The 15,991-nt window shown below is 46.6% G+C and overlaps 1 protein-coding gene across 6 annotated transcripts in view; it reads left to right on the forward strand.

Annotated features, from left to right (window-relative positions):
• The first annotated feature begins 4,220 nt into the window (after positions 1-4,220).
• Positions 4,221-15,991, forward strand: part of MEGF11 (multiple EGF like domains 11) — a 486,582-nt gene continuing 474,811 nt past the window's right edge. Inside the window, exon 1 of one of the 6 annotated variants that reach the window (XM_075896881.1) lies at positions 4,221-4,476. The gene's annotated coding sequence lies outside the window, so the exon portion shown is untranslated. The remainder of the gene's footprint in view (positions 4,477-15,991) is intronic. The other 5 variants (XR_012895692.1, XR_012895693.1, XM_075896882.1 and 2 more) reach the window with 5 other exon arrangements.

Raw genomic sequence — 15,991 nt, forward strand, 5'->3', positions numbered from 1 at the left:
TAGAAACTGGAAATGGGTGACAGGAAATTAGATTGCTTGATGATTACTTGCTCTGTCCATTTCCTTTGGGGTACTTGGTATTGGGCACGGTCGGAAGACAAGATATTGGATTAGATGGACCTTTGGCCTGACCTGGCACAGACATTCTTGTGTTTTAATGCAGGAATAATGCCTTCTTATAAAACAGAGCTGCTCCCTGGGCAAATCCTTAAAATGAATGGCAAAACTCCTATTGACTTCAATGTAGTCAGGATTTTACACCCTGTTCATGGTGAAAATCAGACATTCTTGTTCTTGTAAAACAGCTATGTACTTTTAACCCTTATCATCCCAGCAGATCTGTGGGACTGGGAACTAAATTCTTTTCTCTATAACTTGTACGCACTGTACTAAGATCACAGTACTTTCAAGTCTGTAAAATCATTTCTCATTCCAGGCTACTACAAAGCATGTGCCTGGGTATTATATTGGCTGCCCTTTATCAGCGACGTTGTAAGGTAGCTTGCAATTGCAGGCTCATCCTTGCAACTCTTTTGTCTTCAGAATGTGCTCTCAGTTACACCTACGGTAGGTTTGCATGTGTAACTAGAGGCATAATTTCAGGACAATGGGACTGCCCAGAGCAGAGTTTGCCTTTCAGAATCTTGATCGGCTCTTCCTGGCTCATTAGTCTGAATTAGTTAAACTTGACTTTCAGAGCCCAGGCTGAGTTTGCATGAACATAATGCTAGCCTGGGCATGTTGAACCAACACGGGGAAAACCTCCACCTCAATCTTTTTACTTGTAAACTGTGCACACTTCATATGCAGCAATTGTAAAACCCCACAATGCTTTTTTCTTTTTACACTAAGTCCATTTCTACAGCAGAGTTGTTTTTTAAGTAGAGATTGAGATAAAGTTATGTGTAAAACAGTAGCCATCCACAAAGGGAGCAGTGGATTTTTTTTTAAATAAAATCTACTTTCAGAAGTCCCAGCCATGGATCTGGGGGGCTCTGCCCCAAATTGGGGTTTGCCTGCATACTAAGGGGGTGAGCCATGGACCACTCAGGCCCACACATAGCTACACTCCCGCTATAGCTGGATGCACTGAAATCCACTAAAATCCTCCAGCCCTTTTTTCTTGGGAAAGGCAGAATCTTACATTTAGAGTAACAGAATCAACCATCAATAGCATTACTTGCCAACGGAATTTTTGATTGTAGTGGGATTTTGCCTGTGTAAGAACTGCAGAATCAGGCCTTTTGTCTCTTATTGTGAAAAAAACTACATTAAGGAGCAGCATAATTTTATGATGTTTGATATTAGTACCAAGAATGTCAAGGACTGTCATAATTTCATACCATGTCCCTTTTAGTTAGGAATTTGGAATTTGTTGAAAGATGTGTAAAAATAACACAGTGCCTGGTTGTGTATGTCATTTAGGAGGTTTAAGAGAGGTGTTTGTTGTAGCAAGCGTCTGGGCTAAATTATGTCCAATTATTGAGTTCCAGCTGCATGTTTGTGAGCATGTTTCAGATAGCATTAGTATAATGCTTGCCTAGGGATGTTGTGAAATCTTCATCATTGGAGATATTTAAGAGCCGGTTAGATATCTATCTATTAGGGATGGTCTAGACAGTGCTTAGCCCTGCGTGGGGGCAGGGTACTGGACTTGATGACCTCTCGATATCCTCTCCAGTTCTAGTATTCTATGATAATATCCTGTACCTACTTGTTAAAGTTGAAGCTCTGGAAAGGAGATTTTCCACAGTTGAGCAGTTGTGAAACCTAGAAGGGAATCACAAACTGTACCATTATTTCAGAACAACTGGCGTGGTTAATATTCTTATGCAAATAGTAAAATAATTAACTTGACTATTTATTCAATAAATATATTTCAAGGTGTAATCAATATTCAATGTTAAATATTGAAAATTTATAAACATGGCTGCTAATTTATTATTGATGTTAGTTAATAGGAAGTTGGTAAAAATAATTAAAAATGTGTTTGTGTGTGTGCGTGTGTGTGTGTATATTAACCTCACAGACCCACAATTCCACAGCTCCTGACCATGTGGCCTTAACTCCTGGTGATGAGGAAAAATACCTTTCTGGAGGTAGTGAGAGACTAAGGAGCTGGGTTTGCAAAAAGATGGGCAAAAAGCCAGCAGTCTTGGCTCAGAGGACGTATGGGGGTGTGTGTCCAAGGATGCTATAGAGCTGAGTTTAGAAAGAAAAAACACACATCAATGTGGCTAAGGGGAGGGTGGTGAGAGGCAACACAAGTGCTGTGTCAGGAATCAATAAGTTTTCCAGGAAACTAGGAGATTGCAGCTGAAATTGAGAATCTTTCACTGAAAATCAGGCTAAACTCAGCCTGAGCTAACTCTGTCCTTTTTGGGGCTCTGCCATCACCTGGAAGTGTGCAATTGGCATGTTACCAACAAAGGCACAATATAAGGCAAAGGATGCTGGCAGCCCAGGATACATACCTAAAAGCATTGTGTGGGTTCTATGGCAAGGCTATGAGAACAAAATAGGCCCGTGAACATTGTAGCTGTGAGGAGTTTGCTCTTGTGTTCCTCTCAGATGAACATAATGGGTGATTCAGGAAGACAGGATCAGACCCAGGGTTGATAGGGCAATTAGCAAATGATAAATATTCCCCCTTAGCATTTGAACAGTGTTTTTCATTCTTCAAAACATTTTGCAAACGTGAAAAGGCTTAGCTGGGCGGCTAATTCCATCAGTAGTGGATGGCGCCTGTATTTGGAATCACTGATCATACACAATAGTGATAGAAATGTAGCCGTGTTAGTCTGGGGTAGTTGAAGCAAAATGCAGGACAATGTAGCACTTTAAAGACTAACAAGATGGTTTATTAGATGATGAGCTTTCGTGGGCCAGACCCACTTCCTCAGATCAAATAGTGGAAGAAAGTAGTCACAACCATATATACCAAAGGATACAATTAAAAAAATGAACAAATATGAAAAGGACAAATCACATTACAGAACAGGAGGGGAATGCGGGGGGGGGGGGGGGGGGAAGGAAGGAAGGTAAGTGTCTGTGAATTGATGATATTAGAGGTAGGGAGAGTGGGATGTTTGTGAGTTAATGGTATTAGAGGTGATAATTGGGGAAACTGTCTTGGTAATGGGTGAGATAGTTCAAATGTTTGTTAAGTCCTTGTTGGCAAGTGTCGAATTTTAACATGAATGACAGTTCAGAGGATTCCCTTTCAAGTGCAGATGTAAAAGGTCTTTGTAGCAGAATGCAGGTGGTCAAGTCATTGAGAGAGTGTCCTTTCTGGTTAAAATGGCAAGAAACTGTTTTCTCTTTGTGATCTTGTCTGATATCTGTTTTGTGGGCATTAATCCTTTGGCGAAGTGTCTGAGATGTTTGTCCAATGTACATAGCAGACGGACACTTTCGGCACATGATAGCATAGATTATATTTCTGGATGCGCAGGAATATGTGTTCTTGATCTTATAACTCACTTGGTTAGGTCCATACACATTTTCTGTTCAGGAATTCTTTTAGATGAGCGTTGTAACTTTTTCAGGACATGGGTCAGAGAGAGAATTTACAGCCCAAGGGCTGGACCGCCCCCCCCCTCCATGCTTCTAACCAGCCTTCCCATAGAATCATAGACCTGGAAGAGACCTCAGAAGGTCATCAAGTCCAGCCCCCTGCTCTAGGCAGGACCAACCCAACTAAATAGTCAGTTTTGCTTGGGGGCAGCTAGAAGGAGCCGCTGTCCACCCTGCGTGTGTTTGGGGGGAAATGGAGAGGCAGGCGGCGCATAGGAAAAGCGTGCACGTACACCTGCAAAGCCAGGCACACTGAATTAGGCCAGAAGTTTGCATGGCCCCTTCCTAAGCAAATCTGCGGAACCGGGTCGGTCCATAGCCCTGGGGCTTTCAGGACCCGGGAGCAGCCCTATTGCTGCTCGCTGTCTCCTAGGGGCTGCGGCGCCCCTTTGCAGCTTGCATCCTCGTGCACACACAGCTGCAAGGAGTTCCGGGGGGCCAGTTCGGTGCAAGCTCGAACCTTCGTCCTTGCAGGCGATTCGTGCCCCCCCCAGGCAATGCACGGCCCCTTGCCCCCGCGAGCCAAGCTAGCCCTAGGATCCCCACCCCCAGCCCCAGCCCAGCCGGGAGCTGGAAAGTTTCCCCGCGTTGGCAGCGGCGGTAAATGCACGGATCCAAGGAGCCGAGGCTCGCGCGCCTGCAGCAGCTGCGCCCAGCCCGGCGGGGGGTGAGCGCGTGGCTGTGAGTGAAGCTCCAACCCCCCCCCCCCACCCCCGGGCCCGGCTGGGAGGCGGGTTTAAGGGGCGTCGCGTGGCCGCTGCAACTTTCCCAACAGAGCCAAAGAGGCGCCCGGAGCCCGCAGCAGCAGCAGCAGCGGCGGCTCCTCGGCTCCGGCTCCGGCTCCCCGCACTGCAGCCCGGGCTGGCGCGCCGAGCCCCGCCGCGGGAGGGACGCTCCGAGGTAGGTGGGAGCGGAGCCAGGGGGCACCTCTCCCCGGGGCCTCGCTCCGCTGCGCCCCTCTCTGCGGGCGGGGGGGCGAGCCCCCTTCTCCGCCCGGCGCTGCCCCCCCCCGGTACTGCAGGGGGGCAGCCCTGCTGGGGGTCCCCTTCATCCCAGCGCTGCTCTGCCCCCCCCCCGGCCTGCCCCCTCCCCCCCCCCCGCTTTAAGGGTGGGTTTTGCTTCGGGGCCAACTTTCTGCGGGCCGCCCCGCCTGCATGTGTCCGGCCCCCGGGGGCGCAGGAGGGGGGCTGCGGTGCGAGTGACCCGCAGCCAGCTCGGGCTGCTGGGCAGGGCTCCGCCTCCCTGCTGCCGCCCAGTGCGGCCAAACGCGCCCTGCCTCCGGCTGGAGCGGCTGCCGGCTCCCGTGGAGCCCCGTGGGCCGGAGCATCCGCAGCCTGGGGGCAGCCCCAGGGCCGGGCAGCGCAAAGTTCGCTCCGCTGCGGACATGGGGCGAGGAGCGGGCTCCCAGGGGCGGGCAGATCCTCCCTCCCCGGGGAAAGCAGCGCAGCCCCCCCGCGCATGGGCACAGCCCCCGCGATCAGGGGAGGCTAGTACGGGTTCGGCAGAAACCCGCGCGAGCCGGGCCGTGGCGAGTTCCCTGGCGAGCCGGGGAGAGGGGGCCCGTGGGGGGGGGGGGGGGACTGAAACCCAGCGCTTCGTGCCCCTGCTGCTGCGGGTCAGGCCGTAGAATGTAGCAGCCCCTCCAGATTCAGTCGGGCTGGGGAGCCGCCCCGGAATGGGCGAGTATTTGCATCCCAGTCTTCACTTTCTCCTAGTCTTAGAGCTTCTGGTGTCACTTTAACAGAGCCCCCCCCTTTGTGTGTGTGTGCTTGTGGTAGTGTTAGATACAAGTGAAATGAACCAACTGCACCTCCCTAAGCCGAAGGGTTCTGGGGACTCCTCTGTGGCATATTAGTTTGCGTGGTCATTTATGGTCCAAGTCTCCGCTCCTGCAAATGCTGATGCACATGAGTCACTGTAAAAGGCATCAACCCAGTGGGAGTGACTTGACTGGGCTTTTTAGCAGGTCAGTGAGTGATCCTGTACCGTGCACATAAAGTTATTCATATGTTGGCAGGGTCAATCGTGGTAGAAGTCCATGACTTTCTACCTGTCAATAACGAAGGTCCAAGGAATCCTTGAATATCAATTTGTTGAACTTGGCTTTCACAGCATCTTGTGTTAGGGAAAGGTAGTTGGGAAGCATCTCACTGAGTCTGCTTATTAAAGATGGTGGGGGATATTTTGTTGAAAAAGTTTTTGTCCATGTGAAGACTAGTCATTTTTCAAAGCAAAAATTTGTGTTCCCTCTTTTGGCCCCAGGCAGAAAAATCAAAATCAAAATCACTGCTTCATAAACTTCCATCATTTCAGTTTACCAAGTGGGGGACTAAGGCAGTTTAGGGAAGTATTTTATGTCATGGTTGTGGTCTGAATTAAAGCACTCAGCAGTTTGGATGGGTGCTTATTGTTATAATTAAAATAAATTAATGAAGTTGGTGTTTTTTAATCAGAACTATATATCTGAAGGCACAATCTTTTCCCTCCTGTGTACAGGCGGAGGGATTTTTTTCACATAAAAATGGCCAATTGAACAGTTCAGACTTCACTTGAATAATCCCTTATGCTTTAGATGTTAAATACCAGATTTAATTTTAAAGCAAATGTACACTGTAAAATCCCCGAAAACTGGTATTGTAATGGAAATGTGAACGCACTTTTCAATGTATCTTGTATAAACTATCTCACTAGACCGAGATCACAGTGGTTTCAAACCTTTTATCTGTGCCTGTAAATCATTTCTAATTCCATGCTGCTACAAGGCATGCGCTTGGTTATTGTTTTCAAAATCATGTGTTATGAGCTACTATTTAAATATAATATTTATACTGCTTTGGTGGAAAGAAAAATGCTGCGTACTATCGCATACTAAAATGCTCCTATATAATTACTATTTTTGGCAGTACTGCTATACCGGTCCCCGAGGCAGGAATGTAAATGGAGTGTTCATACAGTTCACGGTTACTTTTATAGAAAAGTTATAAGGTTTTGTGTACTTTGCGTACCAGAGCTGCAGAAATTGGGGAGTGTGGAAGTTGTAGTGCTGAAGCTGAAAGCCTGTAGGGGGAGCACATTCCCATGCAGTATTGTGTTACCATTCACACCTTTCCTGAAGCATTGCACGATGTACTCCCAACTGCTGTTGGCCTCTAAGGGCTGTCAGGTGCACGGTAAAGGTGTGGAGGCCTCTCCCAAACTGTCCAGCCAGACCCCTTTAGGTGTAGAGTATGCCTCAATGTACCCCTCCACTGTGTACTCAGATGCCTCCTGCATCTAGTGAGCAAAAGATTCTAGTGTTCTAGTTAGTGAGCAAAGGGATTCCTTGTGTTGTCCCCTCACATTGCGTGTGCATGCAGTAACTGTCAAAATCTGGCTGTGAGTCAGAGCTCATTGAAGTGGCTGGGAGTCTTTCCACTTCCTTCAGTGGGCTTTGGATCATACTCTGTGAGTATTTGTGTTGTCTGTGTCTCACGTGCGTACATGCAGTGTCTGTATCTCGAGTGTAACTAAGAAATGATTTGGATCAAGTAATATGTAAAGCTTGAGACAACTGAAATAGTTATGTGTCATCCTAAGGAAATGAGTTACCGTGAAGGGCTGACAGGTATTAATGAAAAGGAAGAAAAAAAAATCAGCATTGTTGTTGACGCTGACAGTTCTAATGTAATTGTTGGCTCTGCTTTTTACATTAGTATTTGCAAATTTACATATAATAAACTCATGGAGCAGGTTCTATAAGCTAAGAAGAGAGGGATGAAAAAGCTTGTGGAAGTGCTAAAAGGGCAACTTGCAAGGCCCAGACAGAACCTGTAAAAAACATCAGGACACCTGTGACTCCCAGTGTCTGCAGTGTGACACACACATACAACAGTTTTAAAAAAAAATTGTGATGCTGACTTTGGAATTTAGAGTGTGGGCCTGTTGTCTAGAACATAACTGATTTACACCAGCTGAGGATCTGGCCTCCTATCTCCTATCAAGCGATGGCTGCAGCATGAGGAGAATCCCAGTTTTTCAGCAAAATTGACCAAAACCAAATTGGATGGGTACGTACCTGAGAGTGTTAAAATGTTAAAATGCATTTACACGCAGGGTGGCAGTCTGCTTCTCAGGAGCTGGTGTGTGTGTGGGGGACAGGCAGCTCCTTGGGATCTATTTTGCTTTTAAAATCTACCAAGTGAGGGCACCGTAGAAGCCCTGACTGTAAGCAGCTGACTGTGTTCATAGCAGTATCTGGATTGATGTGCAATCTTTCAAAAAGGAGTTTGAGTCAAAAAAGAAAATAAAGTGCAGTTGCTTAATAGCTCCCACGCATTTGGGTTAAGAGATTGGATTGGTCAGGAGGTAAGGAAAAGGACATTTGATTTCATTGGACTGAACAGGGCAATTCCTAATAGACAGCTGCCCATACCAGAGAAACCAGTTAATATTCTGGGTTATGGCACAGCAGTACTTAGGGCGCAATACTAGTTGAACCTCTGTAGTCTGGTCCCGAACCATGAGAGGTCAATATTGTCTAGCAGCATTACGAACACTTCCACTGCTCACTGGGCTCTTAGAAGACATTTGGGGGTAAATTAGAGCTAAATAACAGCATGGAACACTGAGGGTGCATCTAGACTGGCAAGATTTTGTGCAAAAGCAGTTGCTTTTGCACAAAAACTTGCCATCTGTCTACACTGGCTGCTTGAATTCGCGCAAGAGCACTGACTTTGTAATGTACAAAAGCAGTGCTTCATGTGCAAATATTTTCCTGCTCCCGCTCAGGGCTAAGACCTCTTGTGCAAGAATACTTGTGCAAGAGGGCCAGTGTAGACAGGCACCTTAATATTTTGTGCAAGAAAGCCCGATGGCTAACATGGACATCGTAGCTTTCTTGCACAAAAGCGCGTCTAGATTGGCACGGATGCTTTTGCGTAAAAACACTTTTTACACAAAAGCATCCTTGCCAATCTAGACGCTCTTTTGCGGAAATACTTTTAATGGAAAAACTTTTCCGTTAAAAGTATTTCCACAAAATCATGCCAGTCCAGACGCAGCCTGAGGCTATGTCTACACTGCAAAGCTATTTTGGGGTACTAGAAGTATCCCAAAATAGCTATTCCATGTCTTTTGAGCATGCCCGTTATTTCGAAATATAATGGTCTCGCTATTCCGACATCCCTGTAAACCTTTTGCCATGAGAGTTAAGGGATGTTTTGGAATAGCGCTTTATTTCAAAATTACCTGGAAATAAGCTACGCAATTTGCATAGCGCAATTTGCATACCTTATTTTGAGGTAAGGGTGCAGTGTAGACACACCCTGAGAGCCAGGACTGGTGGATGTAAACAAACTTTAGGGGACTGCAGGAAACATGGCTGCACCCATGGTAAGTGGACACCCGACTAACTAAAATCATGCCGGACCACAGATAGTGCCGGATTAGGGAGGTTCAACCTGTGTTGCATTGATTTACATCCTCGTATAGTCATGGGGTTGCATGGAACGTAGAATTTGGCCCTCAGGAAGGAGACTGGCATCCTGCCCTTTGTTAGTAGTCTCAGCAGAGAGGCTTAGAGATTGTGGGTGCATCTACACAGCACCCTAAATTCGAAATAAGATACACAGTTTGCACCCTCATAGAACGAGGCTTACCTGGATGCTGAAATAGCGCACTCATTATTTAGAAAAATATTTTGAAATAACGGGCAGCTTGTGTAGACATGGAGTAGCTATTTTGGGATACCTCTGGTATCCCAAAAGAGCTGTGCAGTGTAGCCGTACCCTGATTTGTACTCTAGCTCTGCTGAGGCAACCTTCCCATTTCCGTTGAGCAGGGCAGTGTTGGGTAGCGTGGACTGCTATTCCCAGCCAGTGGGTGACTGTTAGCACAGGCTGCAGTTTAGACTTTTGATCAGCCCTCAAAATTCATGTCAACATAAAAATAAGCATCAACCTTTTGGGGGCACGTGTGTGGAGCCCTGTGGTTTTTTCTTCTTCCATAAATACGAAGTAAAATGGAAAAGCAAGGGATAAAATGAGAAATTCACCTCACGCGGCGGCTTCTGCAGTGTCTCCCCCACGGACTGGGCCTTCGCACCCTGCTCCAGCCAGGGGGTACCAGGTCACAGAGCTGCTTATTCAGCTTTCGCCTGCTGCCCCTTGGTCATCATGGATGAAGGGAGTCTGGGCCAAATTTGACTGGGGCTGTGACCCGGTTCAGGCTGTAGCTATGGGTTGGTTTGCTCTACAACCCATCCCTCCATCCAAAGGTGACCCTTGAGAGCACGGACATAAAATCCCGTGTAATCAGTTAAGTGGTTAAATGCAGCCCTGTGGTGTGTGGGCCTGGCGGGGCGGGAGTGGCCTTCCACCCACAGTGTGGCACTGGCAGGGGGCTGCTCCAGCCTGGCTGGACCTGTTGCGCTGTGGGCTGTTCTAGGCCGGGCACCCCATGGCTGTGGGCTGCTTGGGCCAGGCCTACTGCACTGTACTGTGGGTGGAGGGCTGCTCAGGCTAGGCTAGGTTGGACCGGGCTGTGCCGCACGGCTGTGGGCAGCTTGGGCCGGGCTGTAGTGCACGTGGTGCAGCGTGGTGGGTCCAGCTGAGCTGGAGTTCCCCATCACTAGCAGTGTGGTGCGATGGGCCCGGCTGGGGGGCTGGAGCAGCCCTCTGCCCATCTCGGGCGGGCGGCTGCTACAGTCTGGCTGGACTGCCAGTAAACTGGTTACCCATTAACTGGTGACATTCCTACTTCAGAGAGCTTCCCACATCTCCGAGGTGCAGGATCTATGACACTCTCCAGGAACTCCACCAGGACCACTCACCCCACTCAACATAGATTAAATCAATAAGACTGAACGTCAAATTGTCCCAGAACAAAATGAATTATTATAAAAAAAACTAATAATTTCATGGAGGATGACACTTGATCTACCCGGCAGTATTAGGAGGGGAACATATTCCTTGATATGCGATGTCATTTATAAGTCTCAAGTAAAGTGAAATGAGAAATTCTTTGAGAAACATAAGACCTGTCAAAACAGAATTTGGCAACATTTCAGTCTTTGAAGGGTTTAATTCACTTGCCACAGCTAGCTTAATTTCTAATAAAGAATTAAAACAATGGTATTATGTGGCATTATTATAGTGTAAATTATATTTTTGTTTTTCTTCCTTTAATGTAAAACTTGTAAATCTCTCTTTTAAAGAAGCCTGACAATTCATTTGAAAGTTGTGCTTATAGGAACGGGTAAAGCAAATCAAAACCATTATAGGTACAATGCTTACTGTTCTTCAAACTCAGTAACATGTCTAATGTATTGTCCTTCCCAGCATGCTCCCTTTAATTCTCCCTTTCTGCACATTTCATGTAGCCATGTTACCAGGTAAACAGGACCATATCACAGAATTTACCTCTATGGATTTTGTTGTGCACCGATTTCTGCACAGCAGCTAGTGAACACTCATCCATTGCAACTCTGGAGAGCAAAGTTTTTAAAGCCAGGTTTTTCTTAATAAAAGGATTCAAGGGAAGGGGGATTAGTAGACACTCTTGGAATAATTTATATAGGATGCATATATATAAGTAGTAATGTCCAGACACATTTTTGTTTTGCTGTATAGAAGGATGAGGCATCTAGGTAACATATTTTATTGGACCAACTTCTGTTGAAAGAGATGGGCTTTTGATCTCCATAGACCTCTTCTTTAAGTCTCTTAAGTGATCATTCATACAGTTTAGAGAATTATCCTCTGAGTAATGGTTTAAGTATGATGGGTGTTGATAATCCTGTAATGTTATTCTGGGTAGAACTTTGCTTGTATACACATACATCTGATACACAAATATTAAAATTTTCTTTAATTTTCCAAATTTTCGCTAATTATAGCATCTCATGTATAAAAATGGCTTCAGAAATGCATTTTACTATTGTAAAAGCCAAAGAGCAAATCCTATAAAAACAGTGTGAAGACCAGGTTCGTTCACTTCACTCTTGTTTAAATTTAATGTAATGTGAAATTCTGCTGTATCTGCCTATTTAAAGGGAAATGGCCTGTACAAGCTATTTTTATAGGTAACTTTTTATTGTTAAAATATAGGTCATCACTTAGCAGACTCAGTACATATGGTCTGCATAGATTGATGTTTTTACTCTCTTAAGTAAAGGCTTGTAGTAATGTGAGTTTTCCCTGAGTAAGGATTTCCAGATCCAGCTCTTTATACACTATGTAATGTTAGGATTGTGAAAATTCACCATCATTCATATTTTGTTATGTAGGGTATTGTTTTGAGGCCCTGAAGTACAGTATCAGCGTTTACTGATTGCCAATACTATCCATTGCCTTCCCAGGAGATTGCAAAAATCCTGAATGATAAGTCCCTCCATAAACCAATTTTCTTTAGCTGTGTATGTATAAATTATAGCGAGAGGTTCTTTTGGTTGGAGTCTTCTGTGCCATTAGAACGATCATTAATTATGTATTAAGTATTTGAAAGGAAAGATATCAGTAGCCTATCGGATGTATTTGCATAGTAATTGAGGATTGATTAGATGGAATATTTGCAGTGAGGGCTACTGGGAATAAGTCTCAAGGAGTTTACAGCTGTGGTAAATCACATTTAAAAAGCACTGCCCGATAGTAAATAAAGACTGTCAGAAATACCCAAAGAATTCTCATCCCTTGGAACTGGAATGTGAGTTATAGAAAGGAATAGTGTCCACTGCAGCAGAACTGTTTGTTTGTTCTTGCCATTAGATTGTAAGTCTTTGTGGGGCAGGGAGTGTATTTTCCCCACAGGTTCTTTGGGTACTTCTGCATTACAAATAATAAAAACAAGTCCGCTTCCCAGCTGGGGTAAATGGAGCTATGCCTGTTTATCCCAGGTGAAAATCTAGTCCAGTAACAATACAATAAAAAAGGTGTTTGCAAACATCTACTAACAAAAACTGCCTGAAAACTCTGGTCAGTTCTAACTGTGGGCTGGGTGGTATTGACAAATTCCTGTAGACTTGAATGGACAACGACTTTTCTCTCCCATGTATTTTACCAGTTTAGGTAATAAAAATATAAACAAATTGTGTTTCTCAGACAGGTGTACAGGATCATCTGGGATTTGGAGGGGGCTGGTGGCCATATAGGAGAGTAGCACTCATTACACATGGTTCTATGGAAAAATAAGAGGTATTGACTACAGGAAAAAGTATGTGAAATAGAAGAGGTAGAGGAGAACATGGGCTGGGGGGGAGGGGGCGGAGCGTAGAGGGGACAATGACAAGGAAGGTCAAAATGTATGTGTACAGACCAGGAAGATGGAAAACCACAACAAAGCAAACAAGAGGGAAGAAGGAGGCAAATAAACAAGATCTGATGTGAGAGAGAGGGTTCACCCAGGTGTTGCAGAGTTAAATGGGAAGGTGAGAAGCTGGATTCACAAAACCCCTTTATCTGACATGCACAGATGAGTTTAGTGTGGGGATTCTACATTGATAACCTTCAGCATTTAAATTCACTGATTTATACTAGGGATGTAAAATCCTGGTTAAGCAATTAACCAGTTAAACTTCCGGTTTCTCAAATGTTTAACTGGTTAACCAACTAAAGCAGGATCTCAGCCAGTAGGACTCCTGCCCCCGGCCCCCTGCTGGAGCTAGGAGCTGCTGGCTCCCAGCCCCAGTTAAACTCTCACATCCCCAATGGTTACATAATCCAGGCCTCCTTCTCCTCTTCTTGGGTGTTGTGTGATTGTTCCCCCTTTCCCACTTATCCTCACCAGTATTTCTGGGCTGCTTCAACGTCACAGTTAGGATGACACAGTTATGATGCTCAGGGGTGTGAAAAACTTATATGCTTGAGTGCCGTAGCTCTGGTGACACAAATCCACAGATAGCTGCAGCTATGCTGTTGGAAGAATGCTACTGTTGCTGGGGGCTGTGGAGTTCCTATAGCAATAGAAAAATCTCTTTGGTTGATCTAGGAGGCATCCACTATAACTTGCTGCATGTGTGCCACTGTAGTGTCGAAGTGGCCTAAGAGGAAATTTTCAAGTTGCACAGTGTAGGGATGTAAGCTTATGCTTAACGGATAGTCGACTAGTCCCTTGACTAGTCGCTTCCCCTCCCCTTGCTGCCTCTATCAGAGCAAGGGGAGCAGCAGGAGCCAGTGCTGGGGGGAGCCAGTTTAAAAGCTGGTTCCCCCCAGCATCCTCAGCAAGGGGCAGGCGAGGCAAAGGGGTAGCAGGAACTGGGTGTGAGCCAGGAATCAGCTGATTCCTGGCTCATGCCCAGTCTCAGATGCTGCACCTCTGCTTTTTAAATGTAAAAAGCAGAGGCACAGTGGCGGGGACCTGGCATGAGCAGGGAATCAGCTGTCCCGGCTCACACCGGGTTCCTCATGCTGTGCTTCAGCCGTTTAAATGTATTAAGAGCCTGCTGTTTCTTAATACATTTAAAAGGCAGAGCTGCAGCAGGTTCAACTTATTGACTAACCAACAGAAATTCCATCGACTAGTTGATTAAACTAAATTTAACATCCCCAGCACAGTGGCTTGATGTGGCTTGTTTCCAGAAGTCAGTTTTTAGGACCTGTGTTCATTTTATATTACATGGGCCTAATTTCAGTCTGCTTCTCCCTTACATAAGAATGCTTGTTTGGTCTCTCTTTCTGCTACGTGACAATGATGTGCTCTACTCCATGGAAATCCTTGATGTTCACAGACTGCAGGAGTCCTGCAGCTAAACTTGTGCAGGAGACTTCTGGTGATATGCCAGGGAAGGGTGTCTATGTAAGTGCACGCTAATATAGAATTGGCAGGACCACAAGAGGTCATCACATCCAGTCCCTTGCCATCATGGCAGGACTAAGCACCATCTAGATGTTTATCTAACCTCTTAAATATCTCCAGAGATGGAGATTCCACAACCTCCCTAGGGAATTTATTTCAGTGTTTAACCACCCTGGGTACGTCTACACTACAGCGCTAGTTCGAACTAACTTAGTTCGAATTAGTTAATTCGAACTAAGCTAGTTCGAACTAACGCATCTAGAACTAAAAACTAGTTCGAACTAGCATTTTGCTAGTTCGAACTAGTAAGTCCACATTGAGTGGACTCTGAACAGGGCTTAAGGATGGCCGGAAGCAGTGCCGGCAGGGCATAAAAGGAGGACTTAGAGCATGGAGATGCTGTCTCAGGCTAGCCGAGGGCTGCGCTTAAAGGGTCCCGACCCCCACCCCGGACACACAGTTCTAAGGGGTGCCCCGCTTGCAAAGAAGTTCTGGCTTGGAGTGCCCTGAGTGCCCACACTGGGCACATCACACCACTCGGCCATCAGCCCGGCTGCACTTGCGGCAGGCTGCCATCTGGGGAGAGGGAGTAATTGGGGGGCTGCAGGAGAGCTTCCACCCCCAGAAGCCCGCAGAGCCAGCCCAGTCCTCCCCATCGGGGGCTCGTACCCCATTCCTCCCTCACCTCCTTCCACTTACCCTTCCCTAGCCCCCCTTCTTATTGATGTACAAAATAAAGATAACGTTTCTTCCAACATTGACTCTGTCTTTATTGAAAAAAACTGGGGGAGACTGGGAAAAGGAGGTGGGAGAGGGGAAGAGAGAGGCTGGGAGAGGGGAGGGCAACTAACATGATCAGGGGTTGGGAACAGGTCCCAGATGAAGAAAGGCTACAGAGACTGGGACTGTTCAGCTTAGAAAAGAGGAGACGGAGAGGGGACAGGATAGAGGTCTCTAAAAGCAGGGGTTGGGTGGAGAGGGTGCATTCAGAAAAGTTCTTCCTGAGTTCCCATAAAGAAGGACTAGAGGACACCAAAGGAAAGGAATGGGTAGCAGGCTTGAAACTAGTAAGAGAAAGTTGTTGTTCTTGACAAAGCAAATAGTTAACCTGTGGAACTCCTTGCTGCAGGAGGCTGTGAAGGCTAGAACTAGAACAGAGTTTAAAGGGAAGTGAGATAAAGTCATGGAGGTTGGGGCCATGGAGTCCTATTAGCCAGAGGGTAGGAGTGGTGTCCCTGCCCAAAGTTTGTGGAAGGCTGGAGAGGGATGGCACGAGACAAATGGCTTGGTCACTGTCTTCGGTCCATCCCCTCCAGGGTCCCTAGGGTTGGCCGCTGTCGGCAGACAGGCTACTGGGCTAGATGGACCTTTGGTCTGACCCAGGACGGCCATTGTAAGCTCAGGGCTCAGGGTCGGGGGTCTCAGTGGACCCCCTTGATTTTCATGTACACCTGGTCCTGGGTGGCCAGGCTGGCAGCTCTCCTGCCCTAGACGGCCACTTTCCTGTGCCTAGTGCGGAGATCGTGGACGAGGTCCACGATGTCCGCACTAGCCCAGGAAGGTGCCCGCCTCTTGCGGTCCAGGGCAAGCTCCCGGGAGCCGCCAGCCTGGTCCCGGGAAGAGGGGGAGGGCTGGGGGGCATCGGGTG

Source organism: Pelodiscus sinensis, chromosome 14, assembly GCF_049634645.1.
Source record: "Pelodiscus sinensis isolate JC-2024 chromosome 14, ASM4963464v1, whole genome shotgun sequence".
In the NCBI taxonomy this organism is placed as follows: Eukaryota; Metazoa; Chordata; order Testudines; family Trionychidae; genus Pelodiscus; species Pelodiscus sinensis.